We start from the raw sequence: 26,746 nt of genomic DNA, 5'->3' as shown, positions 1-26,746 counted from the left end.
TATCCTTGTCCATTCCTTGTTCTTAAGGGAGGAAAGCATTTGGACTTACATCATTACGTATTATGTTAACTTGTATTTTCAAAGATGCAGTTGAAAAATAGAAGGGTCTACATATATAATTTGCTGAGAGTTTTTCTCAAGAATGGATGTTGTGGTTTTTCAAAAGCTTTTTTTTTCACATCTGTTGAGATGATCATATATTTTTCATTTTTATTCTGTTGACATGTTTTATTACATTGATTGATTTTGATTGTTGAACCAATCTTGCATTCTGGGATAATGGTCGTGATGTATTATCTTTCTTGTATATTGTTGAATTAAATTTACTAATATTTAGTTGAGAGGTTTGCATCTATTTTCATGAGAGATGGTCTGCATTTCCTCCCTCCCTCCTTCTCCTCCCTCCCTCCTTCTCCTCCCTCCCGCCTTCTCCTCCCTCCCTTCCTCCCTCCCTTCCTTCCTTCCTTCCTTCCTTCCTTCCTTCCTTCCATGTAATGTCTTTGTCTTGGTTTTCATCTCAGAAAATGAGTTGGGAAGTATATTGTTCTCTTCCTCTTTCTGGAACCATTTGTGTAGAATTTGTATTTTGTCATCTTTAAATGTTTAGTAGAATTGGCAATGTCATGCTGTAAATTTTCTTTGTAGGAGAGATTTAACCTATGGATTCATTTCCTTTAACAGACATGGAAATACTCAGGTTATCTGTTTCTTGTCTGAGCTTTGGTAGTTTGTATCATTCAGTGAATTTTTCCATTTAATCTGTGAAACCTATTGGCATAGAGTTACTGCTATAATTTCCTTATTATCATTTAATGTCTATATTTTCTGCAGTTTTATTCCTTTTCCATTTATGATTTTGTAATTTGTCATCTTTCTTTTTTTTACCTTGAACATTCTCATTAGAGATTTATCTATTCTGTTGGTCTCAAAGAACAGCTTTTCCTTTCTTTGACTTTGTCTTCTGTCTTCTATTCAAGTGATTTCCTATTTTCCTTGATAATTTCCTTCCTTCTGTTTTCTTTAGATTTAATTTGCTTTACTTTTTCCAGTCTCTTAGAGTAGAAATTCAGATCATTCATTTGGGATTTTTCTTTTCTAAATAAGTGTTTAATGCTAAAAATTTTATCTCAAAGAATTGCCTAACTTTCATGTGTTATCATTTTAAATTGTTTCAAAATATTTTCTGATTTCCCTCATGAGTTTTCCTATGGCCAATGTGTTATTTAAAAATATGTTTGATTTCCAAACACTTAGGGATTTCTGAGATACTATTCTGTTATTGATGTTTAGCCAATTCTATTGTGTTCAGAAAAAAAACTCTGTATACTTTTAAATTTTTTAAAATTTGTTGATGTTATATGCCTCAGAATATGATTTATTTTGTTGAAAGTCCTAGTGTATTTGCAAAGAATGTATATTATGTTGGTTTGTGGATGATTAGATATAGTTGGTTAATAATACTGTTCAGGTCTTCCATATTCTTATGATTTTTTCCCTATTTGATCACTTTCTGAGAGGAATATTGAAGTCTCCGTGTATAATTGTGGATTTGTCTAATCTACTTTCAATTCTCTGTGTGTTTTTTTTTTTTTTCCTCATGTGTTTCCAAGCTCCATTTCTAGGTGCATGTACATGTTTTCTTGATTAATCCCTGTGTAATGTGCTTCTTTATCCCTGGTATTTCTTTTTCTGAAGTCTGCTTTATCTAATACTAATCAAATTACTCAAACTTTCTGTTAATTAGTGTTTTGATGGTATACGTTTTCCCATTCTTTTACTTTAACCCATCTGTGTCTTTATATTTAAAGAGAGTTTATTATAATCCAGTCTGTATCCCTCTTCCTTAATTTTAGTGCTTAGATAATTTAAATTTAATGGAATTACGGTTGGATTTAAATAAGTTATGTACAATTAGTCTTCTATTTGTCTCATCTCATCTTTTTCCCCCCCTTTTTCCTGCCTTCTTTCCAGTTAATTGTGGAATTTGTATCATTCCATTCTATCTCCACTATTGGCTTATTAATCATACCTCTCTTAAAATTTTACTTAATGTTTGTTCTAGGATTTTGATATGCATCTTCAATTTATAACATTCTACCTTTAAATAATGTTATGCCACTTCCCAGATAGAATAGGGACTTACATCCACACATCCTTTGTACTATCATTATTATGTATTTTACCTTTGCCTATATTATTAATTCTGTTAAGCACTGTTAATATTTTTGCTTTAAATTATCAATTATTTTTTAAAGAGACAAAACGGAAAAGACATCTTTTATATTCTTCCTTATCTTTTACTATTTCTGGCATTTTTCATTGCTTTGTGTATATCCAGGTGTCCAGCTGGTGTTGTAATCCTACCTAAAGATATTCCTTTAAACTCTCTTTTATTGCAGGTCTGTTAACAAGAATTTTCTCAGCTTTTATTGGTATGAAAGTCTTTTATTTCCCACCTTCATTTTTGAAAGATATTTTTTGATGAGTATAGAATTCTAGGATAACCAGCTTTTGTTTGTTTCAGTATTTTAAAGTGTCAGTCCTTTGTCTTTTAGCTTGTATGATTTCTGAAGAAAAGTGTGTTCTAATTCTTATTTGCTCCCTTATACTTATTCCTCCCACCCATCATGGCTGTCTTCAAGATTTTCTCTTTGTTTTTGTTCTCAACAGTTTGGTTTTGATGTTTCTAGGGGCATGTGTATCTGAATGTGTGTTATGTGTATGTGCACACACAAACTATTATTTATCCAGCTTTGTTTGAAGTTCCTAGATGTTTGATTTATCTTCTTTCATTAATTTTGGATAATTCTCAGTCATTATCTCTTCAATTAGTTCTTCTGCATTTTCTCTTTCTCTCCTGTTGGATCTTCAGTGATGATATATTAGATATATTAGACTATTCAATACCATTTTATGCTTGGATGCTCGGTTCTTTTTTCTTCACTCTTTCTTTTCCATTTGTGTTTCATTTTTTATTCATATTTCAGTTTAAGTTAAGTGATTCTTGCTTCTGCTGATAAGCCTATCAAAAGAATTCTTCAACTCTGTTATCATGGTTTTATTGGTAGTATTTCAACTGGAATCAGTTTAATAATTTCCATCTGTCTGCTGAATTTTCCCATCTGTTCATGCAAGTTGTCTATTAATAGATAATTTCACATATTTATCATCATTATTTTAATTTCCCTGCTTGTCAGTTTCCCTGACCTTGCCAGGTCATCTCTGTGTCTATTTCTGTTGATTGCTCTATGTCTTGACAGTAGGTTGTTTTTCCTTACTCTTGGCATGTTTCTGTGTTTTGATTGAATCCTGGTCATCATGTGTAGAAGAACACTAGAGTATTTTTATCCTAAAACATGCATGCTTCATCGTCTCTCCAGCTTTGGATATGGAGGATTAATTGGCATTCGAGTGGGGTTTAAGCTTTATTGTTGCTGTGGTTAGCTGCAGAGAGCATTACAGGCTTCAAGTTCCTTCAGCAGTGGTCTGTTGCTATTTTCTGCTGAGTGTGGGGCTTGAGGTGCTGAATGGAATGGTTTCTCAGTGTTTCTTCTTCATTATCAGATTTGTTCTCAGGCACTAGATGCATGAGCAACAGAAGATCTCTCCATACTCTTGTGCTTTCCCTAGCAGTATACTGAGTTGCTTGTTATTTGGCATTAGGTTTGTCATGGGATCAAGTGGATGTTCTTGATTCTCCTGGTCCAGCATCACTCTTAGGTAGGCTCTGTGCTCCTGGGCCTTGGGGGAGTGAAAGTTTTTTAGTGTTCCTATGCTTCCCTGCCAGGGCAGCCGCACACCTGCCTTGGATCTGTGAGGGGGTGGGGGAGGTAGTCTTAGCCAGGAGAAAATTTGAGAAGACCAATGTGAGATCCTTGGCCCAAGCAGATTTCCTGCCTGTGCCCCAGGAATGGGCAGCTTAGCTTCAACGCTTCCCTCAACAGCAATGTACCTATGCCTTAACTGGTGGCAAGAGGAGTTTTTCTTCCTCTCCCTTTTGCTTGTCACTAGGCCTGTGGTGAGTACCAGTGGGGAGATTTCTAACTTCCCCTGCAGGAACAGATAGCTTTTGCTTCCACCCTTCCCCATGGCAGTTTGACTTTGCCTGAGCCTTAGGAGTAGGAAGGTTTCCTTCACTTCTACCAGAAGCTGAAGGCTATTGGTACAACAGAAAGGGGTCTAGGGAAGAAGATGGGGTTTTTGCTTGTCTGTGCACCATGTGGGACTCTCTCAGCTCTCCTTTTCTTACCCTAATCTTTCTTTTGAGCACCAGGGAGAAGTAGAAAAGAGGTCATCTTAGTGCAGTCTCAGCTCATGTCTGAAAGTCTAAGGAATACTGTCCTATCAGGCTAGCCCACAGACAATCTTTAAGAATTTATTATAATTTTAATTGTTTTCTTCTAACTACATTTATGATGGCCACTCTTCCTCCTGTGCTCTGCCTAAAATGTGTCAGTTCATATTTCCCATATTTCCTCAGAGCTTTTCATTCTGGAATTCAGTCTATCTGACTACCTTGCAACCTCAGCTCTCTAATGGGCTCAAGCCAAGTTATAACTTTGTAGATTATCTGGCTTTTTCTTTTTGTGAGGGTGGGAGAAATGCTGTCTTGTGGCTTTCTACATCTGATTTGGCTGTCTACAGTACCTTTAAATGTGCGTCAGGGTTTCCTACTTTTCCATGTGATCATAGCTAAAAGAATAGCCTGTAGAAATCTACCATTGGATTTTGCAACATGGTGATCACTTGTGACTAAAGAAGTGCAGCTTCGTTGGAATGGTAGAGAGAAGAGTTTAATTGATGAGTGAGTTCAAGAGATATATGGGAAGGAGAAATTTAGAGACTGAGAGTTTTGAGAACTTTTCTAAAGATTTTTCTCTGTAAAGGACAGTGGAAAAATTAGCAGCTGGAATGGGGGAGTTCATTTCTGGAGATGTCTTTGAATAGGCAATAGGGAGGGGATCTGGTATGCCTGTGAGTGGGTTAGCCTTTCCTTGGAGCATGGAGAATTTCTCTATAGAGACAGGAGGGAAGGCATAGTATATCGGTACAGGCACTGTTAGCTGAGAAGATGTGGTGATGGGTGCTTGTGGAAGTTCTTTTGAGATTGTTTCTATATTCTTAGTGCCATAAGAAGTCAGGTATCCATAAGAGTGAGAATGAGGGAGGAACTCTTGAAGGTTTGAGGACAGCTACAAAAGTATGGACTAGTAATTTAAGATGGTGGGAATGTGAATGGACTAAGATTTGATGATTGAGTCTATTCTACCATTAAAAAGAAAACTAAACAAATAACAACAGCAAAATTTTCCTTATTTCTCTGTGAAAGAAGAATGTTCAGTGACCTTCATCTGTTTCCCTGATACAAAAATGGATCTCATTGCTTTTTAGTCACATCTTTTGTGCCATGCAATGCTTACACAAGTAATTGAAGTAAAAACAAAAAGTAAATTATCCACTTGCTTGACACCACAAGGAAAAATCTCCAGAGATGTTTATGATTCTGGTTACTTTATGTTATGTAAGGGTAGCACTAGAGTGGCAAATTTACCTGGCACCACTGTATAGTTTATGCAGTGATGAAGGAAGCAGGCAGTCATCATGCTTCATTTGGCTGGAACCTCTCCCTGGCACTCATAAATAACATACTTCACTACTATTACAGAAATCCTTAGCAAATTTCCAAAGTGGATCATGACACCCCTCATGGGAATCAAAAATGCTAATAGATTATGACCAGCTTTCTTAAGCAAAGTGTGGCAAGGACATTATGACCTTTCCTAAAATATGGGCTGCTTATCAGCATCAAGAGAGAAAGAGTGGCATCTGCATATCCTCTCCTTAAATCCTTCCCTTTAGGAATTCTGCTTACTTTTTCTTATTATTTCTTTGAAAAACCAATGTCTCTGGGTAGTTAGGGGCAGGCATTTGACCCTGTGTATCTTAAATTGGCAAATCCATACATACCATGGTGGCTAGGAGTTATGTATCCCAGAAAAACATGCCTTTAATCTTAATTCATTCCTGTGGGGCATTTTGATGAGGTTGTATCAGTTAAGTTGTGGCCTAACTGAATTAGATGGGTCTTTAACCTGGAGTGTTAACTCACTTAGATTTTGGTATTGTATATTACTTGCCAAAGCATAATTATCCTATTGTAATTGATGAACAGGGTAAATGAAGGAAAAATTGGTTATTATAGGCTTTTGTTTCTTGGATGAGCCTGCCTGGAAAGGAAAGTTAGAAAACACCACAGTGGTTAGAGGAATTGACTCAGGGTAGGCAGTGAGCCTTTTAAATGCAAAATCTTAAGGGCTGTGGTGACACCATGCTTCAGCTGAGCTGGCTGTGATAACAGAGGGTAGAAGAGAGAAGGTGGCAGATTAGGCAGAGCCATGATCCCAGTTTGGGGGAGAGCACTATCCAGTCACTGGGGAAATGAAGACGAGATCCAGCTCCCAGGAGGGACAAGGTGGCCTGACCCAGGCACTTACACAAAGGGATTCAGTGAAGAAGTCCAGCCCCAAAGTGAACTGGAATACCTAACAGAAAAATCAGGCAGAGAGCAAGTTGATGAACTTGGTAAATATGGTCGGGTTAGGATAGCAGGCTACAGTTTGATAGAATGGAAACGAGAAATGTGGAACAGTACTACCATTTGGAATAAGACACTACAAATGTATCTTGTTTTAAAAACTTTAGGCTCTAACTATTAGACAAATGAAGCCCTTAAAGGGCCTGAGTGAGTAGTCATACAGTTAACTAAATTGAGTATAGATTTCATTTCTGAAATTTCATTAGGACTTGATAAAATTTTAGTAATTTAAAAATACTGTAATGTAGTAATTAAACATGAAATAGTATAGCTTGAAAGGGGGAAATTGAACCCTGCCAAGAAATGATCAGATCACAAAAATTATTAATTTTACATTACAACTATAAAGAAAGTTTGAAGAAAAAGAATCCACAGAGATTTTTACTTATTTGTCGGTAAGAATAAACCAGTGGAGTCAACCCTATCATTTACAGCAAGAATATAGTCGCTAAAGAATGGCTGCCTGCTGTGTGGTGTGCCAGCCTCCTTCAAATTTCCCATAAATAGCTCCAGGTCTTGTTGCTGTGTGGGTTCTGTGGATTTTTTCCCCCTTTCTGCTCTGGTTCTCTGAATATTATTACTCTGAGGTTTGCTAAAGAAATTTTTACTGCTGACTTCTGCCTGTTAAGTAATTGCTGAGGTTGTCAGGGATCGATGTCAGTGGAGTGCACACAAGAGAAAAATCCCCATATAACATAGCTTAAACAAGATATATGTTTATTTTTTCTCTCTCATAAACAAATCTTTGCTTCATGCCCAACAGGGACCCAGGTTTCCTCCATCATCCTAGTCCCTGGTGTCCATCTTCAATGTCATATAAGTCGTTGCAGGAGTAAATGTAGAAGGGCAAAGATAAACCTGTCCATCCCGGCAGATTCCATGGAAGAAATTTCCCAGAATCACCAGACAGCATTTTGGCTCATATTTCACTGGTCCAGATTTAGCTGCATCACCACAGCCAGCTGCAGTGGAAGCTGGGCAATGTATTGCTTAATTCCAGACAGCAGTTAGGCATTTAGGACCCTGCTTCTAAAGAAGGTTTAGAGTGGATACCAGAAGGCAATTTTTGAAGTTAGCATTGAAGGAGACATTTTCTTTCTTGCATATATAATGAAATACTCTTAAGTGTGTATGTCTTGGTGGGGTAGGAGCAGGGAGGGAGGGATCATTTGAGAAACCCTTGAATACATCTATGGGTCTTTTGTCCCATTGACCTTGTGGGAAACTGCCTGGTAATGCAAGAGAGAGTGTGAAGCACTGTGTATGACTGTGTAGGGGAGGAGATTAATTTGCTGAGCATTGTTCTTAGCATGTGAGAAGATGCCATTTGTCTGTCTTGAATTTAGGCTTTTCAGTGTCATTAGCTTCATATTGCTTGAGTGGGGAATGCAAAAGACCAGAATGCTTCATTTATTACAGATTCAAACCCTGTCTTAAAGCACTTTAAGCAAGACTGATTTTAGAAAAGTTGAACGTTTCAAAGCAGGTTGGTCATATTGATCTTTGTTATGTTTTATGTATCTTCTTAATTAACAACCTAGGTAAAGACAATCAATCACTCAGGGACCCTCGAATAGTAAACTTGTTTATGAGGTACTAAAACTCTTCACAGTAAGATGTTTCTTAAAAGAGAGAATGTTAAACCTTTATATATGACTAGCAAAGGCTTGAAAGAATTTTGTAAGATGTGGTTGTTAATATGGACAAGGGAAGAAAAGGATCTGGTCAGTAATTATAATTGGGGATCTGCATTTGGGAAAATCTTAAACATTTGCTTAGTATTCCTTTTGCTTCATTTCATCCCAAATGATCAGTTTGACAAAGCTCATTCTTGGGAATTTAAACTCATTTTCATGGCTTGGATTATAGAGCCTTTGCTCCAGGAATCATCTCTTGATTTTTTTTTCCTCAAACTTTGGAAGAATTAATTTGTAATAAAAGTTCTAATAAGGCCATTTTCATTTGAAGACACAATGCACCTTCTTTTTATCAAGATACTTCCCAGATAGAACAAGTATCATTAATGGAATGTTTATTCTAGATCAGATCTTTTGTATATGTTGCTTCTAATCTCCACAACAAACATGTGAGGGAGGAATCATTATTACTGCTTTACATGTGGGGAAACTGAGCTTCAGAGAGGATGGGTAATTTGCTTCAGGTCTGAGGGCTACTCTCATTGTCAGAGATACCTGGGGCCAGAGGTACTAGGAGGGTTTCTAAGGAAGATACTGGCTCTGGGATAGAATAGACAGGAAATGAAAGGTATGGCTACATTGAATGACTCTGTGGAAAGGAGATGATGAAGATAAAAAACAACACATCAGTGTTACCTACTGTTATTTTTTTTTCTTTGCATTTAAAACAAAGATCAAGTAACAGGGAGAAGTTTCAGAATAAAATATTAGCTAATACATGTACTATTATGATTGTAAAGGACACCTAAACTCTTGAGTTTCTGGAAATTTTATAGTCTTGAATATTTATCCTGATTTGATCTATCTGTAAAATGGAGGGAGCGTACTTTGAGTTAACTTATGAAATAAGTGGTTAGTTTTCATCTGAGGGCCTCATTATGCTTCAAGGTTTATGGCAGTGTCAGCATCAGTAGCATCAATTTAACACTTTTTGAAGGTTCCAAATGTATTGAATGCTAAGTAGATAAAGAATTTAGAATGCTAAGTAGATAAAGAATTTAGACGATTTAGGAAGGCATCCTTGAGCAAGATGGGAGTATAAGTAGCACTCCATTTTCATGTAGAGCTTTTTATTCATTAGTAATGTTCAAATGCTGATTGTGTATCCACAGTGTAAGATAACATTTACAATGATCTGTTTAGTTCTTGAGAGGCAGCTTAATTTAGTACTTATGGTCTCCTAAGCAAGATGTGCTAGGTGCAAATCCTGAATTAGCCACTTACTAGCAGTGTGTTCTTTATGAACATTTTAACCCCTCTGTGCCTGCTTTCTCATCTGAAAAGTGAGGATAATAACTGTACCTTTCTCCTAGGGTTGTTATGAGGATTACGTGAATTAATATTTGGAAAGCATTTAGAATAATTCATAATATATAGTAAGTGCAGTATGAGTGTTGGATGCTTTTTTAATAAAACAACTTATATATGGATACTTGTGTAATCATAGCTCTACTCAGAACACATAATTTTGAAAATGCAATTTAGCAATTCCTTCCATTTCTTTAGTGCCAAGAAGGTGCCACGATGAGTTTCTACGGTGGTATGCTTGGGGCTTCTGTATAACTCATTCTAACACAACTTTGGAGGGATTAGAACTCTCTAAGATAGTTTGAAGTGGATTTTCCATCTCAGCTTGTTTTCCTTAAATCAGAGAGGAGGATGAGTGAGATCAAAACTTTGGGTTTTAGAATACCAAGAACGAAGAATATATCATGGCCAATTCCAGGGAAAGAGAACAAGAGAATTGGATCTGAACTGGTTTTCTCAATAAGTAGACATTGTCCTAGGAAATTTGAAGGAGAATGATTTTAACCTAGACTTCTATACCAAGCCAAACTTTTAATCAAGTGTACAGATAGAATAACAGCATTTTCAGATGTTCAAAGGCTCAGAAAGTATACCTACCATACCTCCTAAATCTTACTTAGGAAGTTACTTAAAGATGTACTAGAGCAAAATGAGGAACCATCCAGAAAAGAACAACATAGGAATCTAGGGAGCAGTTGCTCTCACCCGGGAGAGTAATGAAACACATTCCCTTGATGCGAGCTGTGCAGTAGGTCCAGAGTGCCAGTGCTTCAGGACTGAGCAAGAAGATAGAGGACTCAGAAAAAGTTTAAGGAAATTTGGTAGTGCTTTTGAGAAACTGGATGTGCCGGTTTGTATATTTATGTCCCCCAGAAAAAGCCATATTCTTTAATGCATTCTTGTGGGGGCAGACATATTAGTGTGGATTGGGTTGGAATCTTTTGGTTCAGTGTCCATGGTAATATGACCCACCCAACTGTAGGTGATAACTCTGATTGGATAATTTCCATGGAGGTGTGGCTCCGCCCATTCAGTGTAGGCCTTGTTTAGTTTACTAGAGCACCATATAAGCTCAGACAGAAGGAGCTCGTAGCTAGCTGGAGCTGAGACAGACATTTTGAAGACAGCCATTGGAAGCTGATGTAGACATTCTGGAGAACACCATTTTGAAACGCAACCTAGTAGCAAGCAGACGCCCACCACGTGCCTTCCCAGCTAACAGAGGTTTTCCGGATGCCAATGGCCTTTCTCCAGTGAAGGTACCCTTTGTTGATGGATGCTTTATAGCCTTAAGACTGTAACTGTGTAACCAAATAAACCCCCTTTGGTAAAAGCCAATTCATTTCTGGTGTTTTGCATTCTGGCAGCATTAGCAAACTAGAACACTGGATGTGTTCAGGTGGACTCTATAAGGTAAAAGGACGGGCACTTAGGAACAACTTGAAGACTGTATTCAGTATTCTATTCCATCTGTCCTAGGGCAACACTGGATCCTTGTCTTCTCTCACCTCCCTTTCGATGAACTTCTTTGTGAGGCATTTACTGAAATAAATTTCTCTAGCTCCTCATTGTATTTTGTACACTGAGAGTGAGGTTTAGGTGTGTGTGTGTGTGTGAATTGTTGATAGTCTCCTTCACCAAACTTAGGATAGTTGCATTCACTCTCACTCAGGCTGAGACTGGCCAAAGTCAGGGTAGCAGCAGCCAACAGCCATGGAGATAAGACTAGACAAAATTGACTGATGGAGAATAGAAGTGCCTGTCAATAGGATGACAAACTCTGATCGGTGCTTTTGTTCAGGGAAGAGTGACTTTTCTAGTCCACGCCAAGCAACTGCCTTCATTGTAAAGAACAGATCTTTCATCACAGTTAACTGAGGCTTCGTTTTGGATACATGTTTTCCCATGTTCTTTGCTCTAGGTAATGCTATATCTCATGATACCAGTGCACACTTACATTTTCACATTGTGATCCTGTGAGCAGCATGCATTACTTTTAAATTGTAGTTTGGTTAAATTTTCATGAAGCTAAGAAATGCGGACCATGTGTGTCAGCATATTGGGACTCCAAGTAATGATAAAATATTTCTTCATAAATAGAAAGTGAATCATGATATCAAAGAACACATTCAAAATGGAATGCCAAAAGTGTCACTCTGCACATCAGAGCATTTTAGGTTCTTAGGATGACTCATCTAGTATAGAAAATCAGTAATATATAATCTGTTTGCCGTCAGAAAGGTTCAAGAAAGATGGCTAGAAGTGCATAATCTGGGAATTTTAATTATTATTTTCTTCACCATTGTCCCCTAAGTTGTTTTATCAGATGACAGTAACTTCTTTTAGAAACTGTCTTAAGCTCTAAATCTCAAAATCCCAAGAAAAAATGATATAAAAATTCTTAAGAATTATATCAAATTTGACCTTGAATAGAAAGAAAACCTTCAGATGGTTAGTTCATAAAGTTTTCAATCTATTTATTCATTTTCTCCCTTTAAATGATTTACATTACTTCTACTTGGTGCATCCTGAAAATTAGTTATCTTAAAAGAATTGAGAAGACAGAGATGTTTTACATCTAAGGTGAAATGAATAAGGAATATTTTCTCTGAGAGAAATATCTCTGGCATATTAGCTGATAGCCTCTTGTCTAGAGAAACTTGATTGCTGATATAAATAATGGTAATCTTATTTACTAAATGATTTTTTATTTAAAAAAATGGAGAAATCAGAAGTACCTAAGAACAAACAAGTGATAAACTTTAGCCACCAGGAAGTCAATACCAGTGATGTTTTTCGATCAGTGAGCAGTGTTATAAAGGTAGGGGTATCGCATTTAGTCAGCATTTAGCTGGGAAAGAAAGAGGAAATTGTATCATATATTTCTATATTTCAGAAATAAACACTTCTCTCATAGAAATTTGAGTGACAGTTCTTCAAATTGTGTAACAAGTGTGCTTCTCCACCTTCTTAAAATAACCTTCTCAAATGCAATTAATACAACAGAAATCCAATTAAAGGCAAATGAAGTGAAGTGAAGGTCAGAATCTACGGGACCTGGGATACATGGGGGATGAGATAATAGAAGAGATTTCCAGGGATGAATTATGGCTTTATAAGCATCAGTTAGAGTTTTCTCACTTAAAGAAAGAGAATAGACATACTAAAATTACAAGCTGCTTTTGGGACTGACATAACCAACATTTATGTAATCCATTAATCTGGCTTTGTCCATACTCTCACTTAGATAGTAGTACTGTTAAATTATTTTTAAGGATTAAATGGTCATTGTTTTCTGATTTAAGTATAAGTAAAGTAATTTATATTCCTAAACCTATAAGATTTGTCATCAATTGAAGCTTGGTTTGTAATTATGTGACATCAGCAGTGTATTGTTTAAAATATTACATCATCTAGATTTTGTCTTAAATTTGTTACCTTAAAATACTGAAAGTTCTTAAAAATAGAGCAGTGATATTTTATGGTGTTTCATAGAAATTCATTAAGCTTTATCAAGGTAGTATTCAAGTCAAAACGTAGAAGTGATTTAAAAAAATCCAAATCAATTTTCCACTTATTTCATAGTTTATGAGTTTAGAACTTATGTAATAAAATTTAAGATTGTTTAATTTTTGTGATTATATTTTCTTCTTTCTATGGTCATTTCTTTTCCTTTAAATAGAGTTTTTCTTCACCATTGCATCAGATGCTGTTGGCTGCCTACCCAGCATTCAATTCCCTTTTTCTTTTTGACAACAAAATCCCTATTTTCCTAGGCATCAGCTCCTCAGGGAAGGATCCTGTCTTTAGGTCATAGGTAACTCTTACTAGTCTAATGGTGATCATCCTTTTTGTTTGCCATATAGGTAGGCATGTGATATAGCTTTGGCCAATGACATATGAAGTGGCATCTTGTTGGAGAGTTTGAGGCAAGATTTCCTTACGGGATCCGGGAACTACATGTAGGAGAGTAAAGCAGTGCCTTCCTCAATAGCAGCTGTGCAGTAGGCCCAGAAAGCAATCAGTTCAAATTTGAGCAAGCAAATGAAGTCCATAAGCAAGGAAACCAATTTGAAAGAAATTTGGTAATGTCCTTGAGATACTGATTGTGTTAAGGCAGACTAGAGAAGAAAGAAAAAGACAGGAAGTACTCAGAAAATGTATTCTGCATTCTTTCCATTGTAACAGAAACCCAATTCAAATTAACTAATAAGGAAATATATTAGCTCACTTAACTTGATGTCAGGGTATAGGGTATGGGTCAGGGTTCCCTTAACCCAGTGGCATCATTTCTCTTCCTCAGGTCCACAGGGAGTTGGTCTCTTGTCTTGATCCTCCCCCATACATTGGCTTCATCCTCAGTCTGGTGGTGAAATGTCTCCCCATAATTACCTTCTCTAAAAGGGGGTACTCTCCTGAGAAGACCCCCAAATCATACATTTTAATATGCATGAGCCAAAGAGCAAAAAACAAATGTGAACCATCCGCAAACCCTTTCTTTAAATAGCAAACAGAATCCTAGGATGTAGAATGGATTAAAACTGAGTAATTATGATTGAATCTGGTTAGAAGATTCACCTCTCAACTCCATATCACAGATGGAGCCTTCAGGACACTTCTATAGAATCTCTAAGGCTCGATAGACTGTAAAACTGTTACGTTACACGATCCTTTCTAATCTTTATTAAGATTTGAAGGCATTAATTCATGGACAGTTAGTATGTTGGGTTAAATTTCTATTTACCTTGATGTTCCTATATTTTCACATGATAATAAAACAATTGAAAAGTTAGTTGATATTTTGGATAACAATTTAGAAATCAAACTAGTTGGCTTACTTTATGAACACAGAAAGTAACTATTGGAATGTTTTTGTCATGCATTAAACTAAAAGTTTTTTAAGAGCAAATAACTGAGTTGTAGTCAAAGTCTGTTTTGCTCAATTGTTTGATAAGAAGGAGCTTCAGTTGATAAACTTCTCAACCTAGCTACCATTATAAATATTGAATTCAATAGTTTATGAAAGCTTGGACTCTAGCTCAGGAAAGATTATTTTCATATTTTCTTTCTCTAATAAAAAATACAAAACTACATGATTAATTTTTCCATTCTCATGCAGTCACAACAAATCATGTGATGTGGAAAGGGGTAAAATTGCAGGCTGATGTAGGTGGAATTGATAGTGAAGTTGAAGATGCTGGCAAAAAGATAGACGTTCTATCATGATACTCACTTATTAATTCATTTGTATCTTTGTGTGTTTTGTGTAGTATTGGATGTGAAGTTGCTGTACAGTGAAATACACCCTATAGGAAAATGCTTTAGTCTTGAGGTATGGTAGAAAACCTACCATACTTTACTACTAGTGATAAAATTATTCCAAGGTCTATGTTAAGAATAATGTTATAACTGAAAGTTCCCATAAATGAATTTTTCTTTCTTATTTCAAAGTGTTATTCCCTCAAAGGCTTCTGTGGTTCTTTCAGAAAACTAATAATAGTTGACTTTGAGTTTTCATGGGAGTGCTAATAACAGTAAAGAAAGTCATATAGTAAGTTCCTTGAATGATGTTTTTAAACATAACATCAGCTATGTAGACATCACGGAGGGAAAGACAGCTTGCTGTTGAAACTTTTTTATTAGTATGAACAACAAACTGTCCCTTTCTTGCCCACAGATGTGCTAAGAATAAGCATGAGCCAATGCACTGCTGTTTCTTTTGGAGCAAAACTTGTTTTCAAGTGACAATTTCTATCCAATTTCTAATTTGTGAAATAAAATCTCTTGAATTCTACAGAGCTTTTACCTTTTCTGAACAGAGTCTATGTGTATACATTAAGTTTGTTGAGGTCTTTATAATCTGAAAAGCATAAACATGTTCATTTGTCCATTTGAACATCACCAGGATAAAGAATTACCTCCATTCTTCCAACTAGAACCTTTCTGTTTAGAAGAATCAAGATAAGGGGAAATGCTATATGACTTCTATGGGAACTGGACATTTCCCCTTGGACATTAAAGGAAAAAAGATAAACTGACCCTCTCCTTTGAATAGAAAGTGTGTTGAATGGAAGATTCTGGTGAGAAACTTTTCTTGCAAATGCAGTTGCCAATGGGGAGGGGCATTGTGAATATCTAGCAATCTGGCATGCAGTAGCCTGACCAATAAAATAATCTAAAATTAGCATTGGCTTCTTGACTTCCCTTCTGGGCTGTCTATCCAGAAATGCTCAGAGCTTTATCTATAAACTTAAAATAGTAGATTTGAAGTAAACACGTTACTAGCAAAAAAGAGGATTAAGATCCAGGTAACAATGATGACACAGCTCTAAACAGACTGGCAGTAAACTGAGACAGATGTTTCTGGGGTGGAAGAAGAGGCTGCTGATTACTGTTCATAAACATAAGGCATATGATCAGTTTGTAGAATACCTTTCTTATATTGTATTAGAATATTGTGACATTGTAAATCCACATTCCTGAATAAGAATGGAGAGTAGAGAAATGGATAAGAAGAAGTTTTGTGAAGAGTGTTATCTCCAGAAAAGTGTAAATTTCCACCTATACTTGAATGGAGGTGCAAGTTCCATTTTGGTGGATACATTAGGTTGATGACCTAATAAGGTTGATGACCTAATCTGGAATGAATGTAAAAGCAGTAAAAAAAGACCCCTTTCTCTGCTCTTGTCATATTGGTACTTCAGGATGTACAATGAAAACTGTCCAGGCTTTTTTATGGAAACGGGGTTCTATAGAGGAAGAAAGTTTGGACATATAGATAGTGCTATTGTAACAACAACAAAGCCCTGGGAACTAACCAGCTTCCTGCATGGAATTTGGGTTGCTGTGTCTGGACACATGCCAGGAATGGGTTCCTGCAGGACATAGGTGTTCTTTGATGAGCTTGGATGAGATGATCCTGAGAAAGCAGGGGAAACAAGATAGAGACACTGTGCAATATAACTTGAGATGAAGTAAAATGGAAATGATAACTTAACCAAAAACCAGACACAGGCCAGGTGCCTTTGGGAGTCCATAGCTTCTTCCAAAATAAAGATTTGCACTCTTTACAACCTCATCTTGAAAAGAAGCTATTAACAAATTAGCACATAATAGACTCCTGGCAAGAAAGAATGATGAAGTTGGATGACTTTATCCAGTGTATGTTCTGACAGTCTTAGAAGAGTTTGTTTCCAGAGTCTGAGATTTGTGTCTATTGCTACAAAGAATAAACTAATAGCAAGTTGTGTTTATTGTTGAACTAGTGCAGACAGCTGATGCTTGGATAGGAGCATCAGATGAGGCATCCCAAACTTGGGTTCAAGTTTTATTTTTTCTATTAACTTGCAGATAAGCTTGGGCTGACCAGGTTTTCATCTTCATCACCACCATCACCGCCACTGTCACCATCATTATCATCGTCATGGATCCTGTGAGTTGAAAATTTAGGTTTGTCAGTCTGTGCTAACAAACTTTCATTTAATTCTTACAAAAGACTGATGTGATAGTTACTGGTATTATAATCTCCTTTATATAAATGAGGAAATTGAGACTCAGAGAGATTAAATCATTTGCCCTTCCCTTAGGCAGTAAGTAGCAGAGCCAGCATTTGCCTGACTTCAAATGTTTATGCTCATAATCACTACTTTATAGTGCCACACCTGTGCCTCCTCTGAGCTTCAGTTCCTTCTTCTGTCCAACTTTGGGCTAGACAGTCTCTAAACTCCTTTTTTAGCTCCTAATTCTGATTATCAAGTTTCTTTGTGCTTGCCCATCACTACCCCGCCACATCCCATTGGAAATGCTCACCTTTCTCCCCCACCCCAGTCCTTTTTATAAAAGACACTTTTGTTTCCTTGATAGTCTTATTGTCCACACAGGATGTATTGTGATTTATATGACCACTTTCCAACCTCTGAGTAGGTCACAATGAAATTTGGAGATTTTAGTGTTAGGGCAGATCCAGGGAGAAAGTTGGACTTCCTTGGAGGATGTGAAAGCTAAGATACTAACCCAGCAAAACTTAAAGAGGGCCAGGGCCTGGGAAGGCTGGGACTTGGGAAATTCGCGTGCCCTGCAGCTTCCTGATTGGCACCCAGGTGAAGCTGCTTAGTGATTTTTGGTGATACTTGTCGTGAAATGTGACTTTGGATGAATAGGTAATTCACGTAAAATGAGCACAAGTCCAGGAAACAACTATATGTTGAAATAATAAATTTAGATATCAGAAAAATTTATTCAGAAAAATCTAGACTGAGAAATTATTTTTGCAATTTTGTACAACACAATTTTCCTGAATATCGCTTCAACTCAACTTCATTTTTTGTTGTGTAGACTTTAGTTGGGAGGGATCGGAACAGTTCTATTTGCATAATTGATGTATGATTATGCTAAGAGATGATGGCTTAGGAAATCTCTTACAAGCCTTTCAAATTACCAACTGTCCTTAAAACATTGGTACTATGTAATTTCCTGGTATTAGAACTGAAAAATAGTGATGTGATACTCTATAAAATTTGCCTGGGAAACATGAACCCAAATAATTGTAAAATAAGATTTCTTAATTATGACTCTAGATTCTAAATTGAAGATTGATTAGATTCTAAATTGAAGATTGATTTCACCAATGACTTTGGTCTTTACTAATCAGGGGAGATTAGCTGAGAAGTGGTAACAGATACTCCAGTTTCTAGTCTACAACACTATCCAATAGAAAGTGCTATGATGATGGAAATGGTCCCTATCCATTATCCGATTGTGGCTTTTGAGCACTTGGTATGTCACTGGTATGACTGAGGAGCTGGATTTTAAATTTTATTTAATTTTAGTTATTTTAAATATAAACAGCCACATTTAAATAGCTGAGTGACTACAGCTGAGGGCTAGAAAGAAGCTCATCCCAAATCTGTTTATGACCTGTGCTTTGGCTTCATGTTGACAGCAGTTCATTGTCTTATTGCAGTTTCCTCCATGAATAATATGAACAACAGTCCTTAAATCAAGCAAACACAAAAAAGGAACATAAAGCCCTTTTGGGTCCAAGACTTAATTGCCTCATGCCAAAATAATGAGTCTGTTTATTTGCTTTCAAGTTGTTTTTGGAAAGCCTATCCATTCCAGGAAAAAGCAAAGAAGTTTTTTGATATCATGTGGTCAAAATACTTGGTTGACAGAACTTTCTCCTTTCAACTCTTTGCATTATGTGGAACACAAAACTGTTTGTTTAAAATTACAATTGATCTTGAAAAGAATAATATTACTGGCTAATATTTAATTGCGCTCTTACCATTTACTTCAGCATTATAGTTTCACAACAACTCTTATGAGGTAAAGTTCTCCCCATTTTTACAGATGAGGATGCTAAGGCACGGAAAGACTGGATAACTTGCCAAAAGTCAGAGTGCCATCAAGTGCCAAAGCCAGGATTCTGAAGTTAGGCTGGGTGGCTTCTGAGGTCAGGTTCTTAACCACTAGACTGTAGTGCCTTCATCTCACTGTGGCTGATTCTGCCACCACTCCCCACCCCCCACCCCCACCCCCTCCTCTTCCCTGCCTCTCCCATCCTTGCGTCCCTTCAGGTAGAAAATGGTGGCACCATAGCTAACTATTCTAGTTCTGGCTTTGTAGTCACCTGGTAGATGAACTTGAAGAAGACTATTTCCACCTTTTCTTATTTTAAAATATAGCAATTAGGATGTAGTTGGGGGCTTTCCTGGAATATTCTGGCTGCATTGCTAAAAGGAAGGGATATTACTATGCCTCCATGTGGTCATCAATTTACATTCTCACCAGAAGTATAAAAAATTGTTCCAATTGTTCAGATCCTCGCTGGCAGTTTTTAATAAAAGATATTTTCATTTTTGCCAATATGACATATGTAGGCTCTGTGATTTTAGATTGTTTTTTCCAAATTGTTAATAGAGATGAGAATTTTTTCACACATGAATAGTACTATTCATTCTCCTCTTCTGTTAAATATCTGTACACGTTCTTTGTCAATTATTAGTTTTATCTTTCTTACTGATCCCAAGTGCACTTTACATATTGTGGTTATGAACCCTCCTTTCATTATATGTGCTTTTTCTTACTTGGCTGGCCTTTCATTCTCTTTTTTTTTTTCCATGAAGAGAATTTTATATTTTTATTTTATATGAATTCACTAATCTTTTCCTTTATATTTTGTACTTTTGTGTTTTTAGAAATTTTATTCTACACAAGGTCAAAAGCTATTAATCTATATTGTCTTTAAAAGTCTTACAGCTTAGTCTTTCACATTTCAGTCTTTAATGCACCTTTATTTAATCATTGTGTATATGGTGTTTTCTTCCTATACAGATAACTAATCTCCTACTATCATTTAGTAAAAAAGAAATCTTTGGTGCCTGCTCTGTCATAAACCAATTAACTCTATATGCAACTTTCTGCTTTCATCTGTATGTCTATTTATCTTTGCATTTACATGCTATCTTGTGATTACTTAGCTTTATGATAAGTTTTGACTTCTGGTAGACAAGTATCCTCACCTTGTTCTTCTTTTGAGAGACATGAATATTCCTGAACTTTTTCTCTAACGTATAAATTTTTAAATTATATTATCAAGTTCCACAAAAAGTAACATGTTAAAAATTTAATTGGAATTCCCTTGAACCTATTATTAATTAATATTGAACCTATTTATTAATTAGCAGATAGTTGACATTTTTACAATATTGAAATATTGAATCTATCTTAGTAGATAGCATATTCTTACATATGCTTAGGTCTTTATTATCTTTAAATTATTTGTTATAATTATCTCCATTAAGGGCATGCACATCTTTCATTGGTTTTATTATTTGGTACTTTGCATTTGTTGTTGCTACTTTAAATTGTATCTCCAATATGTATGGTAAATACACACACACACACACACCCACAAATGGTATACACACATAATATTTTTACATAGGAAAAGTTATCAGAATACATATTGCTTTTGCTGGTATGTAAAGATATGATTGATTTTTTGCATACAGGTGATTCTGTATCCAGCAAACTTGCTTCACTCTCATAATATTTGTAATGATAATTCGTAGATTGTATTGGATGGTCTTGTAAACACTCTTATCAACTTAAAAATCACAGTCTGTGTTCTTCCTTTCTAAGTCTTATACCTTTTATTTCTTTTCTTGTTCTGCTGCACTATGTAGGAGCTCCAGTTCACTACTGAATGTAAGTGGTGCTAGTTTTCATCCTCAGCTTATTCAGAAGTTTAAAGGAAATGCTTTCAATGTCATATGTTTAATGTGATGTTTGCTGTGAGTTATGTTGTGCCAAGGAATCTCCTTCTGTTCTTACTTTTCTAAATTTTACAGAATGAATTTCTTGCTTCTGTTGAGATAACTGACTTTTTAATCTGTAATTGATTATTGTGGTCATATTCATGAATTGATTTTCTGTTGTTAAACAAACTTTACATTTGTAGCATTGCTATTCATGCTCTATTTGATATTTTTTTACATTACTAGATTTAGTTTGTTAAGAGTTACGTTTTTGGCCCATATATTTATAAAATTGTGTTTTGAAAATTATATGTAAAGACATTTTCTAGTTTTTTTTTACTTTGCATTGATTATTAATTGTGCATTTCTTAATTGCTTATGAATTTCTTAATATAAAATTCAGTTGCCTTGTGATCAGGGAATGTAGTCTGTCTAATGTCAATTTTATTTTTTGGGGGATTGATTTATGGCTGGGCATTTGGTAAATTTTAATAAATATTTAATGTGTGCTTGGGAAAAAAAATCAGCCTCTAACTGTTGAATGTAATGTTCTATATGTTTCTTAGAGCAATCTCATTGGTTCTAACATTCAAGTCTTACAGATCATTACTGGTATTTTTTTGTCAACTTCATCTATCAATTCCTGAGATATGTCTAAACATTTTCCATCATGTTGTTGGAATTTGTCTTTCCCTTGCAGAGCTGTGAATTTTTGAATGATATAATTTGAAGTTGATATTATTAAATGTATAAAGATTTAGAATAGCTTTATATTCCTAATGATTTGAATCTTTAAGTATTAAACAGTTGATACTTTCTTTGTCTCAAAGCCTATTTTATACAATGCTTATAATGCAGTTCCAGTTTTCTTTTGGTTTGTATTTGGTTCATATTTTCCTGGTATGCCTTTTTTCCTTCCTTCCATGTGTCAACTTTCTACATCATATGTTTAAGAGTTTCTCTTGTAAATTACTTGTAGCTGGATTTTGAAAAAACTTGGTGTGACATCTTCGTCTTTTAATAGGAACATTTACTTGTTTTGTAATTATTGATATACTTGGATTTATCTCTGCATCTTAATTTTTTCTTTCTTTTTTGGACATTTTAAAAATAATGTTTACCCCTTTTCTTCTTGCCTGCATGTGGATCATTTTTTAAAAATTTGTTTTGTTTTTGGTTGTTTTGTTTTGTTGATTTATTTTTCTTGTTGGCTCCCAATTAGTATACTTTACACTTCAGCTAATCTTATCTTCCCTTTCATCTCTCAACTGAGTTAAATTTCAGTTATTTTCATTTATAAAAATCGTATTCACTTATTTCAAATCTGATTGTTTACTTCGTATAGTCTCTTGTGCCTTTTTCATAATTTCAATAAATATCTATTGAAACATGAAAATGCCTATTTTTAGTCTTTTTCTCATAAACTCTAGTATCTGAAATCTTTCTTATTATCTTGTTTCTCCTGGATAAAATGAGTTTGACCTTATTTATTCACATACTTCATGATTTTTTACTATGAGTGCATGTTCCTTAGAACTTTAGCTGTGCTAATTCTTTGCAGCTTAGCATTCCTCTGGAGAGCATTTTTACTGGCTTCTACCAATCACCTAATGGCATTGCCAACTAGAGAGCACTGAAAAAAATCTCTGCTTGAGCTATTTGTTGACCATGCACGTAGTGTGAATTCTGGCCCCGAACACCTATTATAAGAGCAAAATCATGCTTAGAAATTATCAGGGAATCTTCAAGAGGTAAGGTTACCTGCAATGCTTAAAATGGTGGGTTTAATGCTCATTCTCCCTTCAGGGTCTCAATTTTATGCAAACACCTGCTTTGCTTTTTTTTCTCTTTCACAAAATCATTTCAAAAGGTATTTTCAATATATTATTCATCTCTTTAAGTTATTCTTATATTTTAAGGTATATGGTCTTTTTACCACTGGAATTGAAATTCCTTTTCAGCACATAGGGGAGAGCCAGTCTTCTATGGCCAGCCACTCTGGATACCCCTCGGTGACATGAGGTTAGAGGGTGAAGACAAAAGACTAACTTACTGGCTGATATTCTTAAAAATCAATTGGGTAATGTTACAGATTGCATTTAATTAGAGCAAAGATGCCCCCAAGGAGGACATTATAAAATTGCAAGAATGAGATGCAAATATGAAAAGGAGATCATGGCCTAAATTCAAGTTGCTCAATCTAGTTTGTGGGATCCACATTTTGCTACTTTTAGTTGATCTCTTTTATATGAAAGATGATTTATATGAGAAAGTTCTTTAAGACCCATTTCTTTATGGCTCATCGAAAAAAGATTTAGCACGTGGTTCTCAGTATAACTAGGCTTATAATAATACTGAGCACATCAAGTCCCTGGTGGCCTTTTTTTCCGCATGGCACCTCTGGCCAGAGGAAGTCTGCGATTTCATCCTGCAAATCCCCAAACTCAAAGTTGTAATGCTGTTTTGATATTGCAGTGGTTGCTGTGGAGACTTCTGTGTTGTGAAAAATAAAACAGTGAATTTTGAATGGGGAAGGAAAATAAGCAGCAGGTGCTGATAAACCACAAATGTAAAAGATTCTTTTTCAGTAGAGTTTAGACTGTCATTACTACCTAGTTACTGTGAGTCAAATGCAAGCGTTATGTCTACCAAGGGGAATCTCTCTTGTCTTTGTTTACTCTCCTTAGGTTAATTATTTTCATACAGAAAATCTACAATTCATCTTCTCCAGCAGCTCCAAGGATCAACCCCAGCTATGGAGAGAAATATTCTGAGAAAACTGTTCAGCACTTTGGGAAGTATTCTAGCTCTTTCATGCTACCAGAGTAGTGGTTAGGACACTTTCTGCATTGAAGACGTTGTTTTTCTATTGTCAGAGTTATAGAAATAGCCATTCACCTTCCAATTAACAGGTGGCATTGTCTGAGATTATAGTATACAATTGCCATTGTTATTGCATTGTTAGAGTGTGTAGCCCTCAAATCTGTTTTGAAACTGATGGGATAAAATTACTGTGGAAATACAATTTCTATTTCATGGGTATGCTAAATAATGAAGTCTTTCCTCTAATCAGATTAACTCCATTGATTCCATGACACAATTCCAGAACTACTATTTTCTTTGGGTGAACAGGAAATCTAAGGTATGAGACAATGGATGATCAGTGTGCAAATACCACTGTAGTAGGATGCTCAAGTTCTGTCTTATCCTGGCTCTGCAATATGTTGATGGTGTGATTTTGAATAAATCACATAATCCTTCTAAGCCTAGGTTTCTCTTCTATAGAAATTGGGAAAATAATGGTTATGTGATAATTAAAAAGTCAGAGATAGATTTGAGTACTGAATCTGCTACCAATTAACTCTGTAAGAATAAGCAAGTGGCTTTCGTCTCTCTAGGAATAAATACTCTTGTCTATAAAATGGAGATAGTATAGTGTCTGGCTGTTCATTGAAATAACAACTGATACTTTTTTCTTCTTCCTGTGCATGCTCCTGTGTAGCATTATGTCATTTTTTTTCACCCCATCATTCTTTTTTTTTTAATTATTAATTCAGTTTTTTTGAAATACATTCGCACACCATACAATCATCCATGGTATACAATCCACTGTGCACAGTATGATAACATAGTTATGCATTCATCACTACAATCTATCTCTGAACATTTTCCTTACATCAGAAAGAACCAGGAGAAGAATAAAAAATAAAAGTGAAAAAAGAACACCCAAATCATCCCCCCATCCCACCCCATTTGTCCTTTAGTTTTTATCCCCATTTTTCTACTCATCTGTACACTAGATAAAGGGGGTGTGATCCACAAGGTCTTCACAATCACACTGTCACCCCTCATAATCTACATTATTATATAATTGTCTTCAGGAGTCCAGACTGCTGGGTTGGAGTTTGGTAGTTTCAGGTATTTACTTCTAGCTATTCCAGTACATTAAAACCTATGAGGTGTTATCTATATAGTGCATAAGAATGTCCACCAGAGTGACCTCTCGACTCCATTTGAAATCTCTCAGCCACTGAAACTGTTTCGTCTCATTTTGCATCCCCCTTTTGGTCAAGAAGATACTCTCAGTCCCACGATGCCGGGTCCACATTCATCCCCGGGAGTCATATTCTGCATTGCCAGGGAGATTTACAACCCTGTCACCCCATCATTCTTAATCCTTGATATTAGGCTTCCACCGTTTCACTGTAGAGTTGTTACAGCAAAAATGCAAAGAAAGAGAAAAAAGAGTCAATTCAGGCAGAGGTCCTTGCACCAACAGTAGATTAGAAGGAACATTTTTTTGAGCCAGCGTCCTCTTCTCTTGTCTAGAATGGTTTCCCATTTCCTGGCTTGGGAAAAACAGAGACAAGTCACAGAGGTGGACACTCAAGTGATACATTGGTGGATGTTCCCAAGAAAACTATTTCTAACCATACCTCGGGAAGAGTTGGAGAGAATGAGAGGACCCAAAGATAAGTTAATTGATCTTAGGTCAGACAGGACTCATGTCATAATACCCCCTGGGAAAGCAGGCTTCTTCACAATTTAAAACAACTCAGGAAATGGTAAAGTATTATACATATAATGTGCCTTTTTTATTAGAGAAATGTAGATTTATAGAAAAATCATGCATAAAATAGAGTTCCCATGTATCAGCTTATTAAAATCTTATGTTAGTGTGGTACATTTGTTGCAATTGATGAAAGAATGTTTTTATAAGTGTACTATTAACTATAGTCCATGATTCACCCTGGAGTTCAATGTTTGTATTGTATAGTCCTATGGATTTTCTTTTCTTAAAATGTTTATTCTAGTAAAATTTTAAATGTACCACCCAAAATTTCCCCTTTTAACCACATTCCAATCTATACCTCAGTGCTATTAATTACATTCACAGTGTTGTGCTACCATCACCACTATCCATTAACAAAACTTTTCCAGCATCTCAAGTAGAAATTCTGTTTACTCAAATCATTAACTTTCTATTCTGCCACCCCATCCCCATTCCTGCCCCATTCCCTAGTAACCTGTATTCTATTTTCTTAATCTGTGGATGTGTTTATTTTAATTATTTCATATCAGTGAGATCATACAATATTTGTCCTTTTGTGTCTGGCTTCACTCAACGTGTCTTCAAGGTTCATCCATGTTGTTGCATGTATAACAACTTCATTGCTTTTTATGGCTGAATAATATTCTATTTTGTGTATATACCATAGTTTGTTTATCCATTCATTGACTGATGTACACTTGGGTTGCTTCCATTTTTTGCAGTGTGAATGATGCTGCTGTGAACCTTGGTGTGCAGGTATCTGTTTGAGTCCCTTCTTTCAAATCTCTTGGGTATATACCTAGAAGTGGGATTGCTGAGTCATATGGTAATTCTAACTTAATTTTCTGAGGAACCACCAAACTGTCTTCCATAGCAGCTGTACCATATTTCATTCTTACCAACAATGTGTGTTCTTATTTCTCCATATCCTCTCCAACATTTATAATTTTCCATTTTTTTAATAATACTGATTTCACTGGATGTGAAATGATATCTCATTATACTTTTGATTTACATTTCCCTAATGTCTAATGATGTTAAACATCTTTTCATGTGCTTTTTGGCCATTTCCATATCTTCTTTGGAGAAATGTCTATTCAAGCCTTTTACCAGTTTTAAAATTGGGTTGTTTGTCTTTTTGTCACTTAGTTGTAATATTTCTTTACATATCCTGGGTATTAAACCTTTTTCAGATTTGTGGTTTCCAAATACTTTTTCCTATTATGAAGGTGGTTGTTTTACTTTCATGGCAAAGTCCTTTGATGCACAAAAGTTTTTAATTGTGGTGAGGATTCATTTATCTATTTTTGCTTTTGTTGCTTGTGCTTTGGGT

The sequence above is a fragment of the Choloepus didactylus genome, chromosome 16 (genome assembly GCF_015220235.1).
Source record: "Choloepus didactylus isolate mChoDid1 chromosome 16, mChoDid1.pri, whole genome shotgun sequence".
Classification (NCBI taxonomy): domain Eukaryota; kingdom Metazoa; phylum Chordata; class Mammalia; order Pilosa; family Megalonychidae; genus Choloepus; species Choloepus didactylus.
Note: the sequence above shows the minus strand (reverse complement) of the source record.